Raw genomic sequence first — 12666 nt, 5'->3', positions numbered from 1 at the left:
TATTCGAATTTTAAAAAATCCGGCCTTATCTTTAAACTTCCCACCAAGAGTGATCTTTGTGCAAAATATCAAATTTTTAGGTTCAGCCGTTTCGTCTGGGCGAATTTCAGACAATAACGCTAGTCTCTTATAAGTATAGAGTATATATTCGAATATTACATGAGTGGCAGACACTAAAACTTTGTTTGCCACAGAATGAAACTGAGAGGTTTTTTTAACATATGTATGTTCAAGAATTAGATTAGATCAATTTCCAATGTCCTAGCTTTAAACACTTTTTAATATATAAGACTGCGGAAGACATGGATCTATTAACATTTGATCTTCTATAGAACTGAAGTAGTGCGAATATCTGGTCGAATATAGATTTGTCAGGTTTACCTCAATGATCTCACCGTATCGCCCGCTGTATAGCTTTGCTTTATTGGTAACCCATCAGTATCTGCTTTATTATTCTTTATAGCTTGTTGAGCATTATACACTACTCAACAACACATTTGTTGGGGACTATTCTGGATATAGACTTTTTAATGCTCCTTACAGTTTTTTTAATCTTACCTAATAACCTTCCTCATATCATGTCATGCAGTTTGGTATGTCTGTACCAAAACCACCAGTCTGATGCTCATTTTCTTCCTTGGTAAAATATTCGCAAAGTTTGACAGACCCCCAAAAAGCAATTGAATGCATGCATCTTCAATTAAATGAGAATTAGAAGAAAAGAAAATATCGAAAAATTAATTTATGGCAATGGCGGCGCTTAATTTTGTCTCAAACAGTTCCATTATGTGATGATTTTTAGCAAGCACTTGGCATCGCTTTCCTTTTTTTATTTTGAATCGTTTATTTGGTTTTGATTTGACCATATGTACATGCATACATACTTACCTATGTATAAATTTGTATATTTTCAATTTTATTTTTATCAATTTAGTTTCAACTGCTTGGCTGTTCTGTGCAGTTTCTTGCCATTTAATTGAACGATTTCGTAAGTTGTCATACAACTTTACGTGCCAAAAGCCGCGCAAATCATTTATAAATAACACACATACAGTCAGAAAACGAGACCAACCCGCTGTTGTACAACGACGACGGACAATGACGAGCCCACAATACATTAAAGAGGAGACAGGCCCCTCTAATTTAAAATCTTTAAACACGAAACCAAAACGCCAACAACCACATGCTTACTTACCTACAATGGCATTCAACAAACATACTTGTGCTTACATATGTACGTCTCTTCAAGCCCCGTTGTATATTCGATATAATAAAAAGTGACTATATATTTAACAAACCCACAAACATCAGCACTGACACCGCCGCCCTCGAGAGCTCTCTGTGAGTATGTGTAGATTCCATACGAGTGTGTATGTTATGATGTTATATGTGTCGTCGTCTTCTACACTACTATGCCAATGAATTTTTATTGTTTACATCAGCAATAGTAGACCATAGCCTGAACATACTGTAGACAGCAGCCAACGCCGGCATTGATCGGTCATCGAAATTTGTTTAAAGTCAATGGAAATTTACCAACATATACCCCAGACGCAAACGCCAGATGGGACAACAAATCACGTGCCCACGTGTTCTGCTCTCAGGCTTGCGATACATTAGAAGACATAAATCGGCAAAAGTCATCATATAAGCAATGTTATGTTCACATCCAACGGAAATATGGCTTAAGCATTCTCCCAGCTTGGAAACAGGTTTTGCTATAAATGCCATATTGCATTCTTTGCAAGACTAAACATGTGCACACAGCATAGAAGGCTTGAGTGGATGAGCAGCCGGTAGAATTTTTTGTTACCACTGAAAATATGATTGCTTTTAAATATCCAATTCATTGCGAAACAAGATAAAAATTGAGAAAAAACATATGAATAGGCTACAAGTGTTCATAAAATAGTATGTATAGCTGATTGAAAAAAAAAAATATTTCTCCAATTTTCGTTGATAGAGTGGATCACAGATAGTGGACCAAAGTGGAATTCATTGTAGATGGGAGCTATATCAGTTTGTGAACAGATTTAGACAATATTCGGTATAGTTGGTGAAAGTCAAAACAAACCACTTCATGCAAAATTTCAGCCAAATTAGCTAATAATTGCTCCCTCTAGCGGCCCAAGAAGTCAAGTTCCAAGATCGGTTATTATGGGAACTATATCAAGTTATGAACCGATTTAGACCATACTTGGCACAGTTATTGATGGTCACATCAAAACACTTCATGCTAAGCTTCAGCCGAATTGGATCAGAATTACGCCCTCTAGAGTCTCAATAAATCAAGATCCAGGTTCTAGTTATATGGGAGCTATATCGAAACATGAACCGATATGGCCCCAACCGACCTAAACTTGTAGGGAGAATTTGTAAAAAATTTCAAGTGCCTAGCTTTACTAAATCGACTCAGACGATTTAGCCCACCCCCACTATAGGATAGGGGGTATATTCATTTAGTCATTCCGTTTGCAACACTTCGAAATATCTACAATATTTCCGACCCTACAAAGCATGTATATTTTGGATAGCCGTAAAATTCTAAGACGATTTAACGATGTCCGTGTGTCTAACTGTCTGTTTGTTCATTTGTATGTTCGTCTGTCTGTTGTAATCAATTTACAGCCTTCAAAATTTGAGATATTGAGCTGAAATTTGACACAAATACGGCTTTTTGCTGCACGCAGGTTAATTCCTTGAACGAGCCAAATCGGACCATATTTGGATATAACTGCTCTATAGACTGATTTGCCGATAAAGGGCCTGAAGCCCATAATACCTTTATTTATTATCCGATTTTGCCGAAATTTGAAACAGTGAATTGTTTTAAACCTCCCGACGTCCGACCTAAATGTGGTTCAGATCGAACTATATATAGATATAACTATCATATTGACCGATATGCCGATTAAGGTTCCGAAGCCCATAAAAGCTTTACCTATTAGCCGTTTTTTCCGAAATTTGAATCAGTGAGTTTTTTAAGCTTTCCGCCATATGACCCAAATATGGTTAGGATCGAACGATATTTAGATATAGCTGTCATAGAGACCGATATACCGATTACGATTTTACTTGTTATCATTCCTAAACTGTATTTGTTGTTGTAGCTCTGAAAGTGTGGAAAGATTGTGATCCTTGGCAAGGTCGTTTCGGTGTATAGATGCGCTGTCCCTGGGGGTTCCAGTCTAGGACATTTCTCATATCATCGCGCGGTCGGCGTAGGATATGACCTAACCAAGTCCATTTTCTCTTCCGGACTTCTACATCGACAGGGGAAATGTTTGTTCCTATTTCTTATATTTTTCATTTGAAATACGGTTTGACCAAAAAAATTGTTGTAGACAGCGATTTATAAAAATTTGGACTTTACGGGTAGTCGCTTGTGTCAAGCTCCAAGTTGTAGTAAAGCTATGTAATAAAATAGATTTCACACTACTGTTGAAGATCCAGATTTTTGTATTATGTCAGACGTCACTGCATCTCCAAACTTTGCTGAGTTTAAGAAAGGCGCCTCTGGTCCTTTGTTTTTTTGCTGCCTAGATATGAGAAGTTTTCAACGTCTTCAATGATATGGTCTTTTATAGTCTTCTATATGTGCTCGATGCGATCGCATTACAATCCAATTTTCTGCACATCAACCTAAAATAAAACCAGGAACGCGAACGGGTAGTATTATAATATCGTAAACGTGCTCAGTTGGCCGACGAAATAATCCAACGTCTCTACGCCTTCCCTATATTCTTAACGCTGTCACTTGCCGCACATATTCTTTATAAGCCTTTTCTTGATTTTACGTGTTCTATACAGATAACAAAACCCGTGCTGATCTTGTAAATACGTATACCTCTTAAACCGAACCACCCTGAAACTTTTTGATACATTTTTACTTTAATGATTTTTCATGGTTTCCTTTTCGGACACTTACGATTCCGAGCATGGCAATTGCTTTGTTTGAAAGGCGCACTTCTCGTCTATAAAAAACTTGCAAACTTAGTTTTTTAATATCCAACCATTGCAAATTTATACACTCAATCAAATTTGGTATTCAAAACAGAAAAAATATGTGCTAAAACGGCAGTTTTTGTCTGCTGAAAATGGGAAAGCAAACATTACTGCTGTTTCAGCAAACATAGGGCTGCTCCAGATCTACTGCTGTAATAGCAGAACTACTGCTAAAATAGCAGCAAAATTAACTACTAATATTCAGCAGACAGTGTTTGTCATTTTCAGCCAACTTTTTCCTATTAGTACATATCATTCGCGTACTCTTTGTAGAACATTAAATTTAATTTTGTCTTAAGAAAAAATTTCACAAAAATTTTGTCTTTAGAGAAAATTTCATAGAAATTTTATCTTTAGAGAAAATTTCATAGAAATTTTGTCTTTGGAGAAAATTTCATAGAAATTTAGTCTTTGGGGAAAATTTCATAGAAATTTTGTCTTTGGAGAAAATTTTATAGAAATTTCGAAATTTTGTTTCGATGCAGTCTTAACACGCTTTTACTTATTTTAAATAATCCTACTCAATAAATGATTTCAATTTCATCGCACGCTTAGCAATCATATCGATAATTACGTATCCATACTTTAATGTTTCATCACGCTTTTGCTTACATTCCTTTCATTCATTGTTACTTCTTCTTTTGTTTTTAAAAATTCGTGTTGCATGTTTTTGTATTTTTGCATTAGTGTGAAGTAGTACGAAGTACGTATTTGCCCCTTTTGTTCGAAAATTCTTTGAAAACACAAACTCACATGCCATTACAAATGCAACACACTTTTTACGCCAGACGAGACGCAACCAGACCAGGCCACAAAGGCATTGACCGTGGAGGTCATTGTGTTCAATTGTTCAACTGTTATCGCAGGCGCTTTGTTTCAAATTCTTCACATACAAAATTCGCAACTTTCTTGTTTACAACAACAGTAATAACAACAACAACAGTAATAACAACAACAACAACAATTTATGTAAATTTACACATTATTCCTATATAACTTCTTCTTTTGGAACCGGCAACCATTCGCACTGTGTAAGTTGATATCTTTTAGCCAGTGTGTCAGGGTTAGGACGGTCACACACAGCAGGCAAAAGAGGTTACAGGTAGAATGTGGAGAAAAACCTGTTGCGGAACGAATTAATTAGGCCCAATCTGGACGAGTTAAATTGTTCTTGTAAGTGTTACAAAATCTGTCTATACTTATACCATTGCTTTAGTTGTTGTTTAGATTTGTTAGTTATCACCTGCCAATGTTTCTAGAATATGCTGCCTGTTATTTACCTATAACTGTGGGAGGGCTTTAGATGAAGTAGATTTTATAAACAGTCACGTGCTCCTTTTATACCCACCACCAAAGGATGGGGGTATACTAACCTTAGTCATTCCGTTTGTAATACCTCGAAATATTGATCTACGAGCTCATAAAGAATATATATTCTGGATTGTCTCGACATTCTGATTCGATCTAGCCATGTCCGTCCGTTTGTCGAAATCACGATAGTGGTCAAACGCGTCAAGCTAGGCGCTTAAAATGTTGCACAGGTACTTAGTATTGATGTAGGTCGTTATGGATTGTAAATGGGCAATATTGGTTCAAATTTGGATATAGCTCCCATGTAAACCGATCTACCGATTTGACTTCTTGAGCCCCTGGAAGCCCCAATTTTCATCGATTTGGCTGAAAATTTGCACATAGTGTTCTCTTATGACTTCCAACAACTGTGCCAAGTACAATCCAAACCAATCTATAACTTGATATAGCTCCCATATAAACCGATCTCCCGATTTGACTTCTTGATCCCTTACCATCCGCAATTTTTGTCCAATTCTATAATTTTGCACAAAGTGTTTTGTTATGACTTCCAACAACTGTGCCAAGTACGGTTCAAATCGGTCTTTAACCTTGTATAGCTCCCATATAAACCGATCCGCCGATTTGACATATTGAGTCCTTACAAGCCGCTATTTTTGTCCGATTTGGCTGACATTTTGCATGCGGTGTTCTGTTACGACTTCCAACAACTGCGCCAAATACGGTCCAAATCAGTCTATAACCTTATATAGCTCCTATGTAAACCGGTCTCTCGATCATCCTTGCTTTTATTTTTGCTGGGAAGGGAAGGAAGTTTGGTACATAGAATAAAATTATGCCCTTCAACTAAATTTATTTTGTATAAATTTTTAGCAGAATCCATGGTGGTCAACCATCTCAAAAACTTCGAAAAACTCATGAAAATCACTCTTTACTTGCAGTTTAGAAACTAGTCGACCCAGTGTGATCCTCAAGTTTCAGTTGGAATACTATTCTCTATCCTATTTCTAAACAATCTCAATTCTCTAAAGATAAAATTTCTATGAAATTTTCTCTAAAGACAAAATTTATATGAAATTTTCTCTTAAAGACAAAATTTATATGAAATTTTCTCTTAAAGACAAAATTTCTATGAAATTTTCTCTAAAGACAAAATTTCTATGAAATTTTCTCTAAAGACAAAATTTCTATGAAATTTTCTCTAAAGACAAAATTTCTATGAAATTTTCTCTAAAGACAAAATTTCTATGAAATTTTCTCTAAAGACAAAATTTCTATGAAATTTTCTCTAAAGACAAAATTTCTATGAAATTTTCTCTAAAGACAAAATTTCTATGAAATTTTCTCTAAAGACAAAATTTCTATGAAATTTTCTCTAAAGACAAAATTTCTATGAAATTTTCTCTAAAGACAAAATTTCTATGAAATTTTCTCTAAAGACAAAATTTCTATGAAATTTTCTCTAATGACAAAATTTCTATGAAATTTTCTCTAATGACACAATTTCTATGAAATTTTCTCTAATGACAAAATTTCTATGAAATTTTCTCTAAAGACAAAATTTCTATGAAATTTTCTCTAAAGACAAAATTTCTATGAAATTTTCTCTAATGACAAAATTTCTATGAAATTTTCTCTAAAGACAAAATTTCTATGAAATTTTCTCTAAATACAAAATTTCTATGAAATTTTCTCTAAAGACAAAATTTCTATGAAATTTTCTCTAAAGACAAAATTTCTATGAAATTTTCTCTAAAGACAAAATTTCTATGAAATTTTCTCTAAAGACAAAATTTCTATGAAATTTTCTCTAAAGACAAAATTTCTATGAAATTTTCTCTAAAGACAAAGTTTCTATGAAATTTTCTCTAAAGACAAAATTTCTATGAAATTTTCTCTAAAGACAAAATTTCTATGAAATTTTCTCTAAAGACAAAATTTCTATGAAATTTTCTCTAAAGACAAAATTTCTATGAAATTTCCTCTAAAGACAAAATTTCTATGAAATTTTCTCTAAAGACAAAATTTCTATGAAATTTTCTCTAAAGACAAAATCTCTATGAAATTTTCTCTAAAGACAAAATTTCTATGAAATTTTCTCTAAAGACAAAATTTCTATGTAATTTTCTCTAAAGACAAAATTTCTATGAAATTTTCTCTAAAGACAAAATTTCTATGAAATGTTCTCGAAAGACAAAATTTCTATAAAATTTTTTCTAAACACAACATTTTAAGAAATTTGTTTAAAAACAAAAAGTGTTTGTTGTTACATTATTTTGTATTACATGTTAGGATATAATAAATAAATATGTATCCTATTCTGGCGTTAAAGTCATTTATCTTTTAATGACTTACAATAAACTCCTTATTCAATAATGGGCGTCAAGGTAAAACACATTCAATTCATTGCCCTGCATGTATGTGTCATACAACTGGAAAAAGGATTTTATATTTATTTATAATAGATAATATTTTGGATAAATGCAATTCAAAAGAAACACTTGCACATATTTTTACAGACAACAATGAATATGATATTTTATTGTACGATATATTGTTTTTTTATTATTTTTATTTTTTTTTTATTTTATTTTGTGCAAACAAAATAAATCAGCGTAAATGTTTGAAATCCATTGGCTTTTTGGCATATATTATACATATGTACTTTCTTGTACATTATATACGTTTATGGTACTGTGGTAGTGGTGTTGAACCTTTGCAAATATATTTTACGTTGACCCATCTTAATCTGTAACTTTTGTTGCAAAAAAAAAAAACAAAATAATAAATACGTAAAAAAACAACTACGACGAAATTACAATGAGAGATACAAAATGAGGTTGTAGCTAAATCATTTGTCAAATAATACATTTAATCAATAGCAAATATATATCATGCTAGTGTATAGGTTTTTTTTGTTAAAAGCGTTTAAATGTAATCCAAACCACAAAACAAAACAAAAAAAAAACATGTAATTGGAAATGACATATTGGAATTGAATTGAGTTATCCCAATGGAATTTGAGCAAGCAATTTTTTTCTTATAAACCCAAATAAGAAATGACAAATCGATTTTTTTAAATGTCATGCAATTTTAATTGGAAATAGGAAGAAACGAAAACAGCTTTAAAAGATAGTTAAAAAGTTAATTTTTGTCCCAAAAACAAGGAATCTTACTTCAATATAGGTGGAAAAGAAAAAAATCAATATATTTAATCACAATACAATCCAATTTTCTGCATTATATATCGTAAACGGGCTCAAAACCCTCCTCAGTTTGCCGAAGAAATGATCCAAAGTCTCTACGCCTTCTCCATATTCTTAAAGCTGTAACTTGCCGCACATATTCTTCATAAACTTTCTCTTAAATTTTTGTGCAGATCGGTTGAAAATTGTATTTATTGCGGCCTTATAAGTGTAAATCGTGCGAAATATATATAGTAGCTATATGTTCAAATCTTAGCCGAGTATAATGAAATTTTGCATATATGCACAAATGCATGAGTAACAAAACAATGCGTACCAAAATTTTATGCAGATCGACCGAAATTTGTTGTTACTATGGACATATAAGTGTCAATCAGGTGATACATATATATGGGAGCTATATCAAAATCTGAACCGGTTTTGATGAAATCCTGCAGATATGTTAATCTCAGTAACAAAACAATGCGTACCAAAATTTTATGCAGATCGGTCGAAATTTGTTGTTACTACGGCCATATAAGTGCCAATCAGGTGATACATATATATGGGAGCTATATCAAAATCTGAACCGATTTTGTTGAAATCCTGCAGATATGCGTAGATCAGTAACAAAACAGTCCATTCCAAATCTTGTGCAGATCGGTTGAAAATTGTAGCTACTACGGCCATTTAAATGCAAATCGGGCGATACATATATATTCGGGAGCTATATATAAATCGAAACCGATTTTTACCAAAATCAATAGCGATCGTCCTTGGGCCAAAAAAGTAGCATGTGCAATATTTCCTGATGATTGGACAACAAATACGATCGGGACTTTGATTACAAGAATACATGGACTCACAGATGGACACACAACATTTTTTTATACCCTACACCACCACTGTAGTACAGGGTATTATAAGTTTGTGCATTTGGTTTGCAACGCTAAGAAGGAGAAGAGCTAGACCCATTGATAAGTATACCGATCGACTCAGAATCACTTTCTGATTCGATTTAGCCATGTCCGTCCGTCCATCTATCGAAATCACGATAGCAATCGAACGCGTAAAGCCATAGCCGCTTTAAATTTGGGGATTGCAAATGGGCCATGTCGGTTCAGATTTGGTTATGGCCCCCATATAAAGCGATCCCTCGATTTCTTAAGCCCTTAGAAGCCTAAATTTCCATTCGATTTGGCTGAAATTTGGAACAAAGATTTGAGTTATGACTTCCAACATCGATGCAAAGTATGACCCGAATCGGTCTATAAACAGATATAGCCCCCATATAAACCGATCCAGGGATTTGACTTCTTGAGCTTTTAAAAGCCTCAAATTTCATCCGATTTAGCTGACATTTGGAACAAAGATTTGCTTTATAACTTTCAACATCTATGCCATGATCCGAATCGGTCCATAAATTGATAAAGCCTCCATATAAACCGATCACTGGATTTGCCTTCTTTAGCCTTTAAAAGCCTAAACTTTCATCCGATTTGGATGAAATTTGGAACAAAGGCTTGAGTTATGACTTTGAACATCCATGCCATGCATGATTCGAATCGGTCTATAAACAGATATAGTCCCCGAATTTGACTTTTTCAGCGCTTATAAGCATAATTTTTTACTTGATTTGACTGAAATTTTATCCAAAAACCTATCTTATGACTTGCAACATCAGTGCCAAGTTTTATCCGAATTGGTCAATATGGTGATATAGGCCCCTCTAAGTAGCGATATCACGATATGACTTCTTGAGACCAAAATAATTCAAATGCTGTTTTAGTTTTAATTAAAAAACTTTTGTAGCGCTCTTATTGAAAGACCCTATATATGATACATATCATGGAAATATCGACATAAATTTTGGCAAAAAAGACGACATTATTTTCAACTTTTTTATTCTGCATCAAATTTTACTACAAGTCTTAGAATAGATAAAACAAGTAAAAGCGTGCTTTGTTCAGCCGGGCCGAATCTTGGGAACCCACCACCATGGATTCTGCTAAAAATGTATACAAAATAGTTTCTACATACCAAAACTTCTGTCAAACCAGCAAAAATTTAAGCTTCTAGGAACCGAACAAGGATGATCGAGAGACCGGTTTACATGGGAGCGATATCAGGTTATAGACTGATTTGGACCGTGTTTAACACAGTTGTTCGAAGTCGAAACCGAACACCGCATATAAAATTTCAGTCAAATCCGAATAAAATTGCGGATTTAAGGACTTAAGAAGTCAAATCGGGAGATCGGTTTATATGGGAGCTATATCAAATTATTGACCTATTCGGACCGTAATTAGCACATTTGTAGAAAGTCATAACAAAACACTACATGCTCAATTTCAGCCAAATCGGGCAAAAATTGCCCGAAATCGGGCATCGGTTTATATGGGAACTATATCAGGTTTTAGACCGATTCGGTCCGTACTTGGTACATTTGTTGAAAGTCATAACAAAACACTACACGCTTAATTTCAGCCAAATCGGACAAAAATTGCGAACTCCAGAGGCTCAAGAATATAAATCGGGAGATCGGTTTATATGGGTCCTATATCTGAATCTGAACCGATATGGTCCGTTTGCAAACCCCAACGAACTACATCAATATTAAGCATCTGTGCAAAATTTCAAGCACCTAGCTTTACGCGTTCGACCTCTATCGTGATTTCGACAGACGGACGGACATGGCTAGATGGACTCAGAACGTCGAGACGATCAAGAATATATATATACATTATGGGATTTTGGACGAATATTTCATGGTGTTACAAACGGAATGACCAGATTAGTATACCCCCATATTATGGTGGTGGGTATAAAAATTTTAAGAAAACCAAGGTATAAAATTTTTCATTTCATGCGAGAATTATTTAGTGGCAATCTTAAGTGTTTTTTGAGGACGTTTTGGAATTTAGCCAAAATCTCCCACAATATTTCACTTTAGTAGCATGATGTCAGACGAAGAAATGTTCTACATCCAATTTTACCATGAGTCAGCGAATAAATGGAATGGGTCAATATAATACAATTCACTTAAATACCGCCAACAGATTAGCATGTATAAAATAAATATCTTTTATTTTAGTTAATTTTTTATTTTTCCGAATTCATTTCATAGTGTCCCCAAAAGTCTTCACTTTAAGAAGATGAAAGAAATATTCCAAATTCAATTTCGCTAGGGGTTACTGAAATATCAGAAACAGTTTGGTCATATTAAAATCATCATCTTTATTTTAAGTTTTTTTTTACATTTTTGAGTATTTTGCAAATTTAATATCCAACCATAGAATTGACGTATACTAACATTGAAAATGATGCAAATAGTACCATATTCAGAGTAGGCGTTAATAACGTTCTTATATTCCAAGACTGTCGCTCTTACATTACAACACTGTCCAACTCAAGTTGGCTTTACCTTTTTAGTTGTTATTGCCCCAATGGGCAATATACTGTCCGTAAAGATGTTCAAACTCGTCGATCTAGCATTAATATGATACCAACTATAATAATACAACCTCATGCTATGGTAGTGGTTATAAAAATTTATTTATACTAGGTTAAGAAAGGTTTGACCTAAAACCAAAGTAATTTTCATAAAAACAAAACAATTTTCCACCTTATGTTGTGAAAAACTCATTGTACGCCTTACATTTTGCTTAGTGAAGACACAGAATTTACCAGTAATTCAATCTAAATAAGATTTGACTACGTGCTTTAACAAACGTCTACTTTCAACTTTCTTCGATATTACATTCATGCGTTAAAAAAAATACAGCTCATCCACCAGTTCTGATTAAATGAAATATAATTTTGACGATTTGTGTCGGTTAAGCATTAATAGTAAGTTCTGTTCAATTCCTGGAATTGATGGTCTTTAAAACAAGAGAACTGCTTAAACGCCCAAAGTAATAAAACACCCATCAAAGGTATTTAAACTTTAATATGCATAAAAACATAAAAATGGTTAAAAAGAAAAATGTACTAAGTACGAAAATAAAATATTGTGTATTTGGCTTATTATATAGCATATTTAACATATACTCCTAATGCCTTCTTTAGTTTATTTTAAATACTTTTAACTTAATATTTTTTGACTTGCAACTGTATGGTAATGAATGTTGGCTCAAGAAAAAAATCAAACCTTGTTTTGATAACA

At 33.5% G+C, this 12666-nt stretch overlaps 1 protein-coding gene across 3 annotated transcripts in view; it reads left to right on the top strand.

Annotated features, from left to right (window-relative positions):
* The window catches only part of LOC106082103 (phosphorylase b kinase gamma catalytic chain, skeletal muscle/heart isoform), a 56912-nt gene that overhangs the window by 4452 nt on the left and 39794 nt on the right, over positions 1-12666 (top strand). The window lies entirely within an intron of this gene.

This window comes from Stomoxys calcitrans, chromosome 4, assembly GCF_963082655.1.
Source record: "Stomoxys calcitrans chromosome 4, idStoCalc2.1, whole genome shotgun sequence".
Classification (NCBI taxonomy): Eukaryota; Metazoa; Arthropoda; class Insecta; order Diptera; family Muscidae; genus Stomoxys; species Stomoxys calcitrans.
This window is presented reverse-complemented; position numbering and strand designations above follow the sequence as displayed.